The following is a 13635-nucleotide window of genomic DNA, read 5'->3' as shown; positions in this document are numbered from 1 at the left end:
CAGCCTCAGCTGAGCTGTACCGCCAAGAAATGATTCGTGATGCTTTCATCTGCGGGATTGCCTCTCCATTTATACGCCAGCGTCTACTAGAAAGTAAAACACTTGAGCTACAAAGAGCTTTTGACCTAGCTTGTTCACTGGATTTGGCAAAGAGAAATGCAGACCTCTATCAGCTGCCCAGATCTCGATCTGCTGCTGTAGCTGCAACCAGACAATTCAAGCGGTCTCAGGTGAACCCTATCATGGGGGAATCTAATTCTGATAATTCTGATGAAGAGGAGGAGGACGACCCCACTTTAGCAGCCTCTTGGCAATCTAGGAAGGAATGCTTCTTTTGTGGAGATGCTTTTCACCCTAGGAAAACCTGCCCTGCTCGCAATGCAATCTGCAGTTATTGCGGGAAAAAAGGACACTTTGCTAAAGTTTGCCTATCAAGGGCCTCTACGAGGGCCAATCCAGCTAAGGCCTACCGAACTGCCCCAATTAGGGCCTATCAAGATGCTCCAGCTAGGACCTATCAAGCTTCCTCTCGAGCTCTCTCCCGAAGAAGCACACCGAGAGTTTTAGCCACTCTCTGTGCAACGACACCAATTACAGCTGCTTGCCCACAGAACCTGTCTCATGCAGCCACAAAAATTTCAATTAAAGGGCATACCTTAGATGCCTTAATTGACTCAGGAAGTACTGATAGTTTCATTAAGGAACAGATTGTTGCGAAATTGAAACTACATGTCTTCCCATCGGACCAGACAATTGCGATGGCCCAGTCATCACTTAATACCAGAATCTCCGGCTTTTGTGTTGTTGATATGACACTTCATGGTCGTATGTATCCCTCCACCCGACTTTCGGTGCTCAAGGACTTATGTAGTGATCTCCTCTTAGGGCTGGACTTCCAAAAACAGCATAAGAAACTCACCATTGAGTTTGGTGGATCCAAACCCGGACTTACTATTTCTAATATACCGTCTAAATTACCATTTTGTGCATTATCAGCAGCTTCACTTGATGAACCCTCATTATTTGCCAGTATTCCGCCTCAATGCCAACCGATAATAACGAAATCACGGCGCTTTAATCAGGAAGACCAATCTTTTATTGCGGCTGAAATCTCTCGACTTCTAGCAGAGGATATCATTGAACCATGTTCGTCGCCCTGGTGGGCTCAAGTCGTCATTGTCAAGAACCCTCTAAAACCTCACAAACAGCGACTATGCATCGATTATTCGCAAACCATCAATCAATATACCGACTTGGACGCCTACCCATTGCCACGCATTGATGATATGGTTAATAAACTGGCCGAATACAAAGTGTTCTCAACTTACGATTTAAAAAGTGCCTATCATCAGTTACCCTTGAAGGTCTCAGATAAGCAGTACACAGCCTTTGAGGCTAATGGACGGCTGTACCAATTTCGTCGCCTCCCATTCGGGGTTACTAATGGAGTGGCTGTCTTTCAACGGGCAATGGATGGCCTGGTTAAGCAGGAAAACCTAAGGGACACTTTTTCCTATCTTGATAACATTACCATTGCAGGTCACGATCAACAGGAACACGAGTCCAACCTCCAAAAATTTCGGGATGCCCTCGATCGCCGTAATTTGACCCTGAATGAATCCAAATCTGTTGAGTCGCAACCGACCATCAACATCCTTGGCTACTGCGTAGGCAATGGTATAATTAAGCCAGACCCAGAAAGACTTTGCCCGCTCCAAGAGCTCCCATCACCTAAGAATCCGGCTTCTTTACGTCGGGCTCTCGGTCTGTTTGCATACTACGCTAAATGGATTCCTCATTTTTCAGACAAAATCCAACCCTTGCTGCATGCTAGATCATTTCCACTGGGAACAGCGGCTGTTGCAGCCTTTAACCTTCTCAAAAAAACAGTTGGAGAAAGCGGCTCTTCACTCCATTGATGAGAATCTCCCTTTCGTGGTTGAATGTGATGCCTCGGAGGTGGCGATCTCGGCTACTCTGAATCAGGAAGGTCGTCCTGTAGCATTTATGTCCAGGACCTTACAAGGTGCCGAGCTACATTATCCTCCGGTTGAGAAAGAAGCCACAGCCATCAGAGGCAGTACGGAAGTGGAACCATTTTCTAGCTCGCCAGCACTTTACATTGATCACGGACCAACGATCAGTCGCCTTCATGCTCGATAATCGAAAACGAACCAAAATCAAGAATAATAAAATACAACTTTGGAGGATGGAACTGGCCTCTTTTGGTTATACCATTCTCTATCGGCCTGGCAAGGAGAATGTGGCCCCGGACACCCTCACACGGGCATTCTGCTCCACTATGTCATCCTCCACTCTCATGGATGTCCACAATGGTTTGTGTCATCCTGGCGTTACGCGCATGCTACATTTCGTACGATCACGGAATCTCCCTTTTTCCACTGGAGATGTAAAGAAAATATGCTCAGAATGCCGGCTTTGTGCGGAATTAAAACCTCAGTTCTTCCGCCCCTCAGATGGTATACTCATACATGCAACCCAACCGATGCAACGACTTAGCATCGATTTTAAGGGCCCAGTGCCCTCTTCAACTCGGAACACATATTTGCTCACCATGATCGACGAATATTCACGTTTTCCGTTTGCCTTCCCCTGCTCCAATATGCTGGCGTCCACAGTAATCTGCTGCCTTGAGCAGGTATTTTCTCTCTGTGGCATGCCGGCTTATACTCACTCAGATCGGGGTCCATCCTTTATGTCAAGGGAACTCAAGGACTACCTCTCAGAACGGGGAATTGCTACAAGCAAAACAACACCATACCATCCCATCAGAAATGGGCAGGTAGAGAGGGATAACGGTATCATCTGGAATTCCGTACGTCTCGCTTTAAGATCTCGGGGCCTACCAGACCAGCAATGGGAAACAGTACTTCCGGATGCATTGCACTCTATACAGTCCCTGCTTTCTACAGCCACAAATACTACACCTCATGAGCGGTTCTTTGGATTCCAGCGTCGCTCATCTCATGGGACATCACTCCCATCATGGCTAACTACTCCTGGACCTGTATTACTCCGAAGATACGTTCGGACGTCTAAAAATGACCCTCTTGAAGACGAGGTCGAACTAACCGATGCCAACCCCACCTATGCAAACATACGATATTCCGACGGCCGAGAATCTACCGTATCATTACGGGATCTGGCTCCCTGCCCACCAGGACCTAGTGGGACATCGGGTGATGGCATTTCACCAGGAAACTCTTGGGACCTATCGGGTACCCCTCTCCAGGATCCTGATCGGACACCAACTAGCTTGGTGCCGGTAGAACCCCGTACTCAAGGTGGCGACCCTCCCAGTACCGCGCATGAAAGTACTGATCCGCCACAGACCAGCTCTGCACCTCCCTCTGAACAGAGGCAGTCCGACTTTGAACCTATTGGGGCTCGTACTCGAAGCCATGATCTCCCCGACCCTTCACAGGGCAATCCAGGCCACACAGGCTCTGACCAATGGCCAACCGCATGTAAGCGGACCAGCGACCCTCTACGATGGGAATCCAAACGGGTGCGACTCTTCCTTGTTCGGCGGCTGTGGACCAAAAGGTAGACCACAGCCTCCTAATCCTGCAGGAGGGAAGAATGTGATAAAAATGATAACTTCCGGGAAGTTATGTCATCACTTCCTGTGAACTATGAACTATGAACTGTGTACATACCTCACTTCCTGTCATATGTCACTTCCTGTTGGACTGGTATAAATACTGGTCTGTTCAGTATTGTAAGAGGCTTCTACCAGAGGCATGGTAAAGACCTCTCGTGTATATAGTGTGTTTATAAGTTACTTAAAGCTTACTTTAAAGTTACTTGATGGTAAGTCTCCTTTTTCTTACATCACTTCATGTGACAACAGTGCTCTGGAGTCTGATGGTGGAGCATGTCTCTCAAAAGCGCTCTTCAATTAGATGGTGGCGAGCATCCCTCCCAGGTGCAAACAGTCTATCTGGAAACCTCAGTTGCTCCCCTGGTCCCCTCCTCCGCTTCCTCCTTGTAGTGTATGTACCTTTAAGAGAGAACTACTTTTACAGCTCCTGTATACTGTAGTACTGGCAGTGACCACACCTGTATATAAGCCTTGAGCATGCCTCTGTACCCCAGTCTTGAGACTACCCTACTCCAGTAAATACCTGTTGATTGTTAAGTTACAGCATCCGTGTGGTTATTGAAAAACATCATACTCTCAGAATCATGGATCTAACAGTGGCGACGAGTGTCGATTCGAATCTACCTGCAACTCTGCATTTCCCTTCGAGGATTCGCTCCAGGAGGGCGGTGGAAGAAAGTCGAGGCCAGAAACACGGGCGTCGACCACGAGCAACCGCCCAGTCGTCCGGCAGAGAGTGAACATCGCAGGGGAGGCTGTGGAGAGCCGGGCTTGGTTCCCCAGCCATGACGATCAGCAATAGACTGACGACAGGTACAGCGCAGGCCCTTCCCGGACAGCGGCGGCTGGAGCTGACCGACGGCGGAGAGAAAGCCGAGCAGCGTCGACGGGGTAAGACAGAGGGTGAAGTGCACAGGGCGCAGCCGGGGGTTGAAAACCGAGCGGCGTCCAGGAAAAACAATACGGAGAGAGAGAGGGTAAAGCAACAGCCGGGTTCAGGACCGAGCGGCGGAAACGGGAAAGACGCACAAAAAAAAACCGCGCAGAGCACAGCCAGGGCTCAAGGGCTGAACAGTGTCCGTGGGGAGAAGGGAGAGCGCGGGAGACGCCATTGAGCCGCGGAGAAGAAGGAAGAGCATGGGAGACACCATTTTGTGCCAGCAGAGAAGAAGGGGAAGCGCGGGAGATGCCATTTTTGACAGTTAAATCACACCCAGGGATGCCGAAGAGTGGCAGTATCTCTACGTTCGACAATGAAGTCGAAGATTGGGCGACATATGTGGAACGTATTGAGGTGTACTGCAGGGCGAATGAAGTGCCAGATGCTAGGAAAGCACTGGTTTTGCTAAATTCCATGGGTGCAAAAACTTATGGGTTAATGCGAAACCTAATAACCCCAGAGAAGCCGGTGAACAAGAATTTCGAAAGCATAGTAGAAATGCTACAGGACCACTTAAACCCCACACCGCTGCTGATAGCAGAACGATTTAAGTTTATAAAAGGAACCAACACAAAGACGAAAGCAATGCTGAGTGCCTAACGGAACTGCGCAAGCTATCGAAACACTGTCAGTTTGGAGTGGGACTAGCAGATACGTTAAGGGACAAGTTTGTGTGTGGGCTGCAAAGTGAAGGAACCCAGAAATGGCTTCTATCAGAAAAGGATCTTACGCTGGACAAGGCTTTCAGTATGGTAGTATCACATGAAGCAGCCGCAAGGGGCGCTGCAGAGATACAACGGAGACCACAAGAATATGGCACCAATGAAATGTCCTATGGAACAGGGAAGTGCTATCGCTGCGGCAGAACAACACATGACCAGAAGGATTGTTGGTTCAAGGACCAAGTGTGCAGACAGTGTGGAATAGCAGGATACATAGCAAGAGTCTGCAGGTCTGGGAAGAAAACCAACAGCAAGAAATCTCCAGAGGAGAAGTACAAAAAGGTACACAAGGTGATGGACAGTAGTTCAGACGAACAGAAAAGAGACACAGACTCCGGAAGCAAGGAGCTGGGTTGTCTGAAACTACATAAGATAATCAAAATGGAGGATCACCAGGCTATCTGGGTTACACTCAAGATAGACGGAGTCCAAGTGAAAATGGAATTGGACACAGGATCAGCCCTAACAGTCATAAACCAAAGGGACTACAAGCGGCTATTTTCACATATACCCTTGAAAGCTACAGAGATTGTCTTGAAGGTGTACATGGGGCAAAAAGTCTACCCCAAAGGAAAAATAAGGGTGAAAGTCATAGAGTCATAGAGTTTTACAGCACAGAAAGAGGCCCTTCGGCCCATCGTGTCTGCGCCGCCCATCCATCCCTGTCCAGTCTAATCCCATTTTCCAGCATTTGGTCCATAGCCTTGTATGCAATGGCATTTCAAGTGCTCATCCAAATGCTTCTTGAATGTTGTGAGGGTTCCTGCCTCTACCACCCTTTCAGGCATTGAGTTCCACATTCCAACCACCCTCTGGGTGAAAAAGTTCCTCCTCAAATCCCCTCTAAATCTCCTGCCCCTTACCCTGAATCTATGCCCCCTTGTTATTGACCCCCGCACTAAGGGAAAAGTTCCTCTTTATCTACCCTATCTATGCCCCTCATCATTTTGTACACCTCAATCAGGTCCCCCCTCAGCCTTCTCTGCTCCAAGGAAAACAACCCCAGCCTGTCCAGCCTCTCTTCATAGCTGAGGCGCTCCATCCCAGGTAACATCCTGGTGAATCTTCTCTGCACCCTCTCCAAAGCAATCACATCCTTCCTATAGTGAGGCGACCAGAACTGCACACAGTACTCCAGCTGTGGCCTCACCAGCGTTTTGTACAGCTCCATCATAACCTCCCTGCTCTTGCCTTCATTAGCCGAGGCATAGAATATAAGTATCCCATATGCCTTTTTAACCACCTTATCTACCTGCTCCGCTGCCTTCAGGGATCTATGTACATGTACACCAAGGTCCCTCTGACCCTCTGTACTTCCTAGGGTCCTACCACTCATTGTGTATTCCCTTGCCTTATTTGTCCGTCCAAAATGCATCACCTCGCACTTTTCAGAGTTAAATTCCATTTGCCACTTTTCCGCCCATCTGACCAACCCGTTTATATCGTCCTGTAGCCGGAGGCTTTCCTCCTCGCAATTTACCACCCCACCAATTTTCGTGTCATCTGCGAACTTACTGATCATACCTTTTACATTCTCATCCAAATCATTTATGTAGATCACGAACAACAAGGGACCCAGCACCGATCCCTGAGGTACCCCACTGGACACAGGCTTCCAGTCACAAAAGCAACCTTCAACCATCACCCTCTGCCTCCTGCCACTCAGCCAGTTTAGGATCCAACGCGCCAAGGCACCCTGGATCCCATGGGCTCTTACCTTCTTAACCAGTCTCCTATGCGGGACTTTGTCAAAAGCTTTACTGAAGTCCATGTAAACCACATCCACAGCATTTCCCTCATCCACCCCACTAGTCACCCCCTCGAAAAATTCGATCAGATTTGTCAGACATGATTTACCCTTGACAAAGCCATGCTGACTATCCCCGATTAATCCTTGCCTCTCCAAGTGGAGATTAATTTTGTCCCTCAGAATTTTTTCCAATAATTTCCCCACCACAGATGTTAGACTCACTGGCCTGTAATTCCCTGGTTTATCCCTGCTACCCTTCTTGAATAATGGTACTACGTTAGCTGTTCTCCAGTCCTCTGGTACATCCCCTGTGGCCAGAGAGGTTCTGAAAATTAGTGTCAGAGCCCCTGCAATCTCCTCCTTTGCCTCCCACAGCAGCCTGGGATACATCTCGTCCGGGCCTGGGGATTTATCCACTTTTTGGCCCGCTAAAACCGCTAGCACCTCCTCCCTCTCGATGCTAATATGTTCAAGTATGTCACAGTCCCCTTGCCCGATTTCTATGTCTGCATCGTCTTTCTCCATAGTGAACACAGATGCAAAAAATTCATTTAAAACCCCGCCTACATCCTCTGGCTCTACACACAGATTGCCACTTTGGTCCCTAATGGGCCCTACCCTTTCCCTGGTTATCCTCTTGCCCTTAATATACTTATAAAACGTCTTAGGATTTTCCTTTATTTTGCTCGCCAGTGTTATTTCATGGCCCCTCCTCGCCCTCCTAATTTATTTTTTAATATGCCCCTGCACTTTTTATACTCCTCTAGGGCTTCCTCCGTCTTTAGTCTTTTGTAACTGCCAAAAGCCCCCGTTTTATTTCTAATGCATTTTTGTATATCCCTTGTCATCCAAGGTTCCCTTTGCTTGTTGGTCCCACCCTTGACCTTTACAGGAACATGTTGGCGTTGTACTCTCTCTATTTCCCTTCTGAAAGTCTCCCATTGTTTTGATGTGGATTTTCCTATAAGCAGCTGCTACCAGTCCACTTTGGCCAGATCCTGCCTTATCATATTAAAATCGGCCTTCCCCCAATTTAGAACCCTTATTTCCGGGCTGTCTTTGTCTTTTTCCATGACCACCTTAAATCTCACCGAATTATGGTCACTGTCGCCAAAATGCTCCCCTACTGACACTTCCACCATTTGCCCGGCTACATTCCCCAGAATTAGGTCCAGTACCACCCCCTCTCTTGTAGGACTTTCTACATGTTGGCTCAAAAAGCTCTCCTGGATGCACTTTAAGAATTCTGCACCCTCTAAGCCTTTCACACTCTGACTGTCCCAATTTATATTGGGGAAGTTGAAACCCCCCACTATTATTACCCTATTATTTTCGCACTTTTCTGAGATTTGCCTACATATCTGTTCCTCTATCTCCCCCTGACTGTTTGGGGGCCTATAGTACACTCCCAGCAAAGTGCTTGCCCCCTTTTTGTTTTTAAGTTCTACCCATATGGCCTCATTAGAGGAACCCACTAATAGATCATCCCTCCTTACAGCAGTAATTGACTCCTTAATTAATATTGCAACACCCCCTCCCCTTTTACACCCCCCTCTGTCTCGCCTGAAGATTCTATACCCCGGAATATTGAGCTGCCAGTCCTGACCCTCCCTCAACCATGTCTCCGTGATAGCAACAATATCGTACTCCCATGTGTTCAACAACAACTTCAGTTCATCCACTTTATTTGCAAGACTCCTTGCATTAAAATAAATGCCTTCCAGCCCTGCCATATTCTCTTTTGCCTTCATATATTTGCTCTGCCTTCCCAGCTGACTTGTTTTTCCCTCTGTATTTGGCCATAAATCACCCCCTACTATAGCTCCACTCTGTACCCCAACCCCCTGCCAAGTTAGTTTAAACCCTCCCCAGCAGTGCTAGCAAACCTCCCCGCAAGGATATTGGTTCCCCTCTGGTTCAGGTGTAAACCGTCCGACTTGTACAAGTCCCACCTTTCCCAGAAGCAGACCCAGTGATCCAGGAAACTAAAGCCCTCCCCCCTGCACCATCCCTTTAGCCACGCATTCATCTGTTCTATCTTCCTATTCCTATACTTACTAACACGTGGCACCGGGAGTAATCCAGAGATTACAACCTTTGAGGTCCTGCTCCTTAATCCTTCACCTAGCTCCCTAAATTCTTGCTGCAGGACCTCATCCCTCTTTTTACCTATGTCGTTGGTACCAATGTGGACCACAACCACTGGCTGTTCACCCTCCCCCTCCAGAATGCCCTGCAGCCGCTCAGTGACATCCTTGACCCTGGCACCAGGGAGGCAACAAACCATCCTGGATTCACGTCTACGGCCACAGAAACGCCTATCTGTTCCCCTTACTATAGAATCCCCTACCACTATTGCTCTCCCACTCTTTTTCCCCCCTTCCTGGGCAGCAGGAGCACCCCCAGTGCCAGGAAGTTGGCTGCTGCTGCCTTCCCCTGGTGAGTCATCCCCCTCAACAGTATCCAAAGCGGTATACTTGTTTGAAAGGGGGATGTCCGCAGGGGTTCCCTGCACTACCTGCCTGCCTTTGTTGCTCCGCCTGATGGTCACCCCCTGTGCTGCCCTACCCTGAGGCGTGCACAACTCGCTAAACGTGTTATCCACGAGCCTTTCAGCGTCGCGCACGCTCCAAAATTCATCCACCCGCAGCTCGAGCGCCACAATGCGGTCTACAAGTAGCTGCAGCTGGATGCATTTCCCGCACACATGGTCACCAGGGACACTGGCAGCATCCCTGACTTCCCACATAGAGCAGGAGGAGCAGAACACGGGTCTGAACTCTCCTGCCATGACTTACTCCTTTAATTACTTTAAAAAATTTATTCAATACCCCAGTTACAGGTATGCTCTAGGGCGCTTTATTTACCAACTATCCCCACTACACCACAGAAATTTAACACCACAGAATTCAAGCTTGTATTGAAAAAAGAGAAATACTCACCAACCAATCACCTACCTGCTCCCTGGTGACGTCACACACTGATTACTTTTTACCTCTCTCCCTGCTGCTGAGTTGGTATGCCTCGCCTCATAGAGTCATAGAGTCATAGAGTTTTACAGCACAGAAAGAGGCCCTTCGGCCCATCGTGTCTGCGCCGCCCATCCATCCCTGTCCAGTCTAATCCCATTTTCCAGCATTTGGTCCATAGCCTTGTATGCAATGGCATTTCAAGTGCTCATCCAAATGCTTCTTGAATGTTGTGAGGGTTCCTGCCTCCACCACCCTTTCAGGCATTGAGTTCCATATTCCAACCACCCTCTGGGTGAAAAAGTTCCTCCTCAAATCCCCTCTAAATCTCCTGCCCCTTACCCTGAATCTATGTCCCCTTGTTATTGACCCCCCCACTAAGGGGAAAAGTTCCTCTTTATCTACCCTATCTATGCCCCTCATTATTTTGTACACCTCAATCAGGTCCCCCCTCAGCCTTCTCTGCTCCAAGGAAAACAACACCAGCCTGTCCAGCCTCTCTTCATAGCGGAGGCGCTCCATCCCAGGTAACATCCTGGTGAATCTTCTCTGCACCCTCTCCAAAGCAATCACATCCTTCCTATAGTGAGGCGACCAGAACTGCACACAGTACTCCAGCTGTGGCCTCACCAGCGTTTTGTACAGCTCCATCATAACCTCCCTGCTCTTATATTCTATGCCTCGGCTAATGAAGGCAAGTATCCCATATGCCTTTTTAACCACCTTATCTACCTGCTCCGCTGCCTTCAGGGATCTATGTACATGTACACCAAGGTCCCTCTGACCCTCTGTACTTCCTATGGTCCTACCACTCATTGTGTATTCCCTTGCCTTATTTGTCCGTCCAAAATGCATCACCTCGCACTTTTCAGGGTTAAATTCCATTTGCCACTTTTCCGCCCATCTGACCAACCCGTTTATATCGTCCTGTAGCCGGAGGCTTTCCTCCTCGCAATTTACCACCCCACCAATTTTCGTGTCATCTGCGAACTTACTGATCATACCTTTTACATTCTCATCCAAATCATTTATGTAGATCACAAACAATAAGGGACCCAGCACCGATCCCTGAGGTACCCCACTGGACACAGGCTTCCAGTCACAAAAGCAACCTTCGACCATCACCCTCTGCCTCCTGCCACTCAGCCAGTTTAGGATCCAACGCGCCAAGGCACCCTGGATCCCATGGGCTCTTACCTTCTTGACCAGTCTCCTATGCGGGACTTTGTCAAAAGCTTTACTGAAGTCCATGTAAACCACATCCACAGCATTTCCCTCATCCACCCCACTAGTCACCCCCTCGAAAAATTCGATCAGATTTGTTAGACATGATTTACCCTTGACAAAGCCATGCTGACTATCCCCGATTAATCCTTGCCTCTCCAAGTGGAGATTAATTTTGTCCCTCAGAATTTTTTCCAATAATTTCCCCACCACAGATGTTAGACTCACTGGCCTGTAATTCCCTGGTTTATCCCTGCTACCCTTCTTGAATAATGGTACTACGTTAGCTGTTCTCCAGTCCTCTGGTACATCCCCTGTGGCCAGAGAGGTTCTGAAAATTAGTGTCAGAGCCCCTGCAATCTCCTCCCTTGCCTCCCACAGCAGCCTGGGATACATCTCGTCCGGGCCTGGGGATTTATCCACTTTTTGGCCCGCTAAAACCGCTAGCACCTCCTCCCTCTCGATGCTAATATGTTCAAGTATGTCACAGTCCCCTTGCCCGATTTCTATGTCTGCATCGTCTTTCTCCATAGTGAACACAGATGCAAAAAATTCATTTAAAACCCCGCCTACATCCTCTGGCTCTACACACAGATTGCCACTTTGGTCCCTAATGGGCCCTACCCTTTCCCTGGTTATCCTCTTGCCCTTAATATACTTATAAAACGTCTTAGGATTTTCCTTTATTTTGCTCGCCAGTGTTATTTCATGGCCCCTCCTCGCCCTCCTAATTTCTTTTTTAAGTATGCCCCTGCACTTTTTATACTCCTCTAGGGCTTCTTCTGTCTTTAGTCTTTTGTAACTGCCAAAAGCCCCCCTTTTATTTCTAATGCATTTTTGTATATCCCTTGTCATCCAAGGTTCCCTTTGCTTGTTGGTCCCACCCTTGACCTTTACAGGAACATGTTGGCGTTGTACTCTCTCTATTTCCCTTCTGAAAGTCTCCCATTGTTTTGATGTGGATTTTCCTATAAGCAGCTGCTCCCAGTCCACTTTGGCCAGATCCTGCCTTATCATATTAAAATCGGCCTTCCCCCAATTTAGAACCCTTATTTCCGGGCCGTCTTTGTCTTTTTCCATGACCACCTTAAATCTCACCGAATTATGGTCACTGTCGCCAAAATGCTCTCCTACTGACACTTCCACCACTTGCCCGGCTACATTCCCCAGAATTAGGTCCAGTACCGCCCCCTCTCTTGTAGGACTTTCTACATGTTGGCTCAAAAAGCTCTCCTGGATGCACTTTAAGAATTCTGCACCCTCTAAGCCTTTCACACCTCTCTCCGGTTTTTATACCGGTCTCACCACGCTGCTCCCGACTGGTCTCGGGCCTCGCTGGTCGCCGGGTTTTCTCCCGAGCTCCTCCTCGCTGCTCCCGCTGGTCCCGACTGGTCTCGGGCCTCGCCTCTCTCCGGTTTTTATACCGGTCTCACCACGCTGCTCCCGACTGGTCTCGGGCCTCGCTGGTCGCCGGGTTTTCTCCCGAGCTCCTCCTCGCTGCTCCCGCTGGTCCCGACTGGTCTCGGGCCTCGCCTCTCTCCGGTTTTTATACCGGTCTCACCACGCTGCTCCTGACTGGTCTCGGGCCTCGCTGGTCGCCGGGCTTTCTCCCGAGCTCCTCCTCGCTGCTCCCGCTGGTCCCGACTGGTCTCGGGCCTCGCTGGTCACCGGGTTTTCTCCCAAGCTCCTCCTCGCTGCTCCCGCTGGTCCCTACTGGTCCAGGAAATACCTAAAATGGATATATATGTATTGCCAGATGGAGGGCCACCACTGCTAGGACATGAATGGATCCGGAAGATACAATTAGATTGGCATTCCATACAGGCACTGAAGGTTGAGGCCAAAAAGGATGACGACATCACACCTGGACGACTGTAAAATATGCTAACTGATGCAAAAGTAGTGTTCCAGGAGGGACTCGGAACACTAAAAGGCATAACAGCAACGATTAAAATAGAGGAAAATGCAAGTCCAAAGTTTCTTAAGGACAGACCAGTGCCTTATGCGATCAGACCAGCTGTCGAAGCAGAGCTGGAAGGGTTGGAACATTCAGGAGTACTGTCCAAAGTAGACTGGAGCGAGTGGGCTACACCCATCGTTCCTGTAATGAAGAGGTCGTTGAGTAATACGCCTGGGGAACCAAAGAAGGTCCACATCTGTGGGGATTTTAAGGTGACAGTGAACGCAGTCATTCACACGGTACAATATGCGCTTCCATGAATTGAGGATATTTTCACCTCGCTATCTGGAGGTAAATGCTTCACCAAAATTGATCTAGCCCAGGCGTACTTTCAAATGGAGGTAGAAGAAGCCTCGAAACAATACCTTACGATTAACACTCATAATGGTCTTTATCAATACAACTGGCTGGCGTTCGGGGTAGCATCGGCTCCGGCTATTTGGCA

This window comes from Somniosus microcephalus, chromosome 5, assembly GCF_052327205.1.
Source record: "Somniosus microcephalus isolate GS21.2 chromosome 5, FLI_Smic_1.0, whole genome shotgun sequence".
NCBI lineage: Eukaryota > Metazoa > Chordata > Chondrichthyes > Squaliformes > Somniosidae > Somniosus > Somniosus microcephalus.
Note: the sequence above shows the minus strand (reverse complement) of the source record.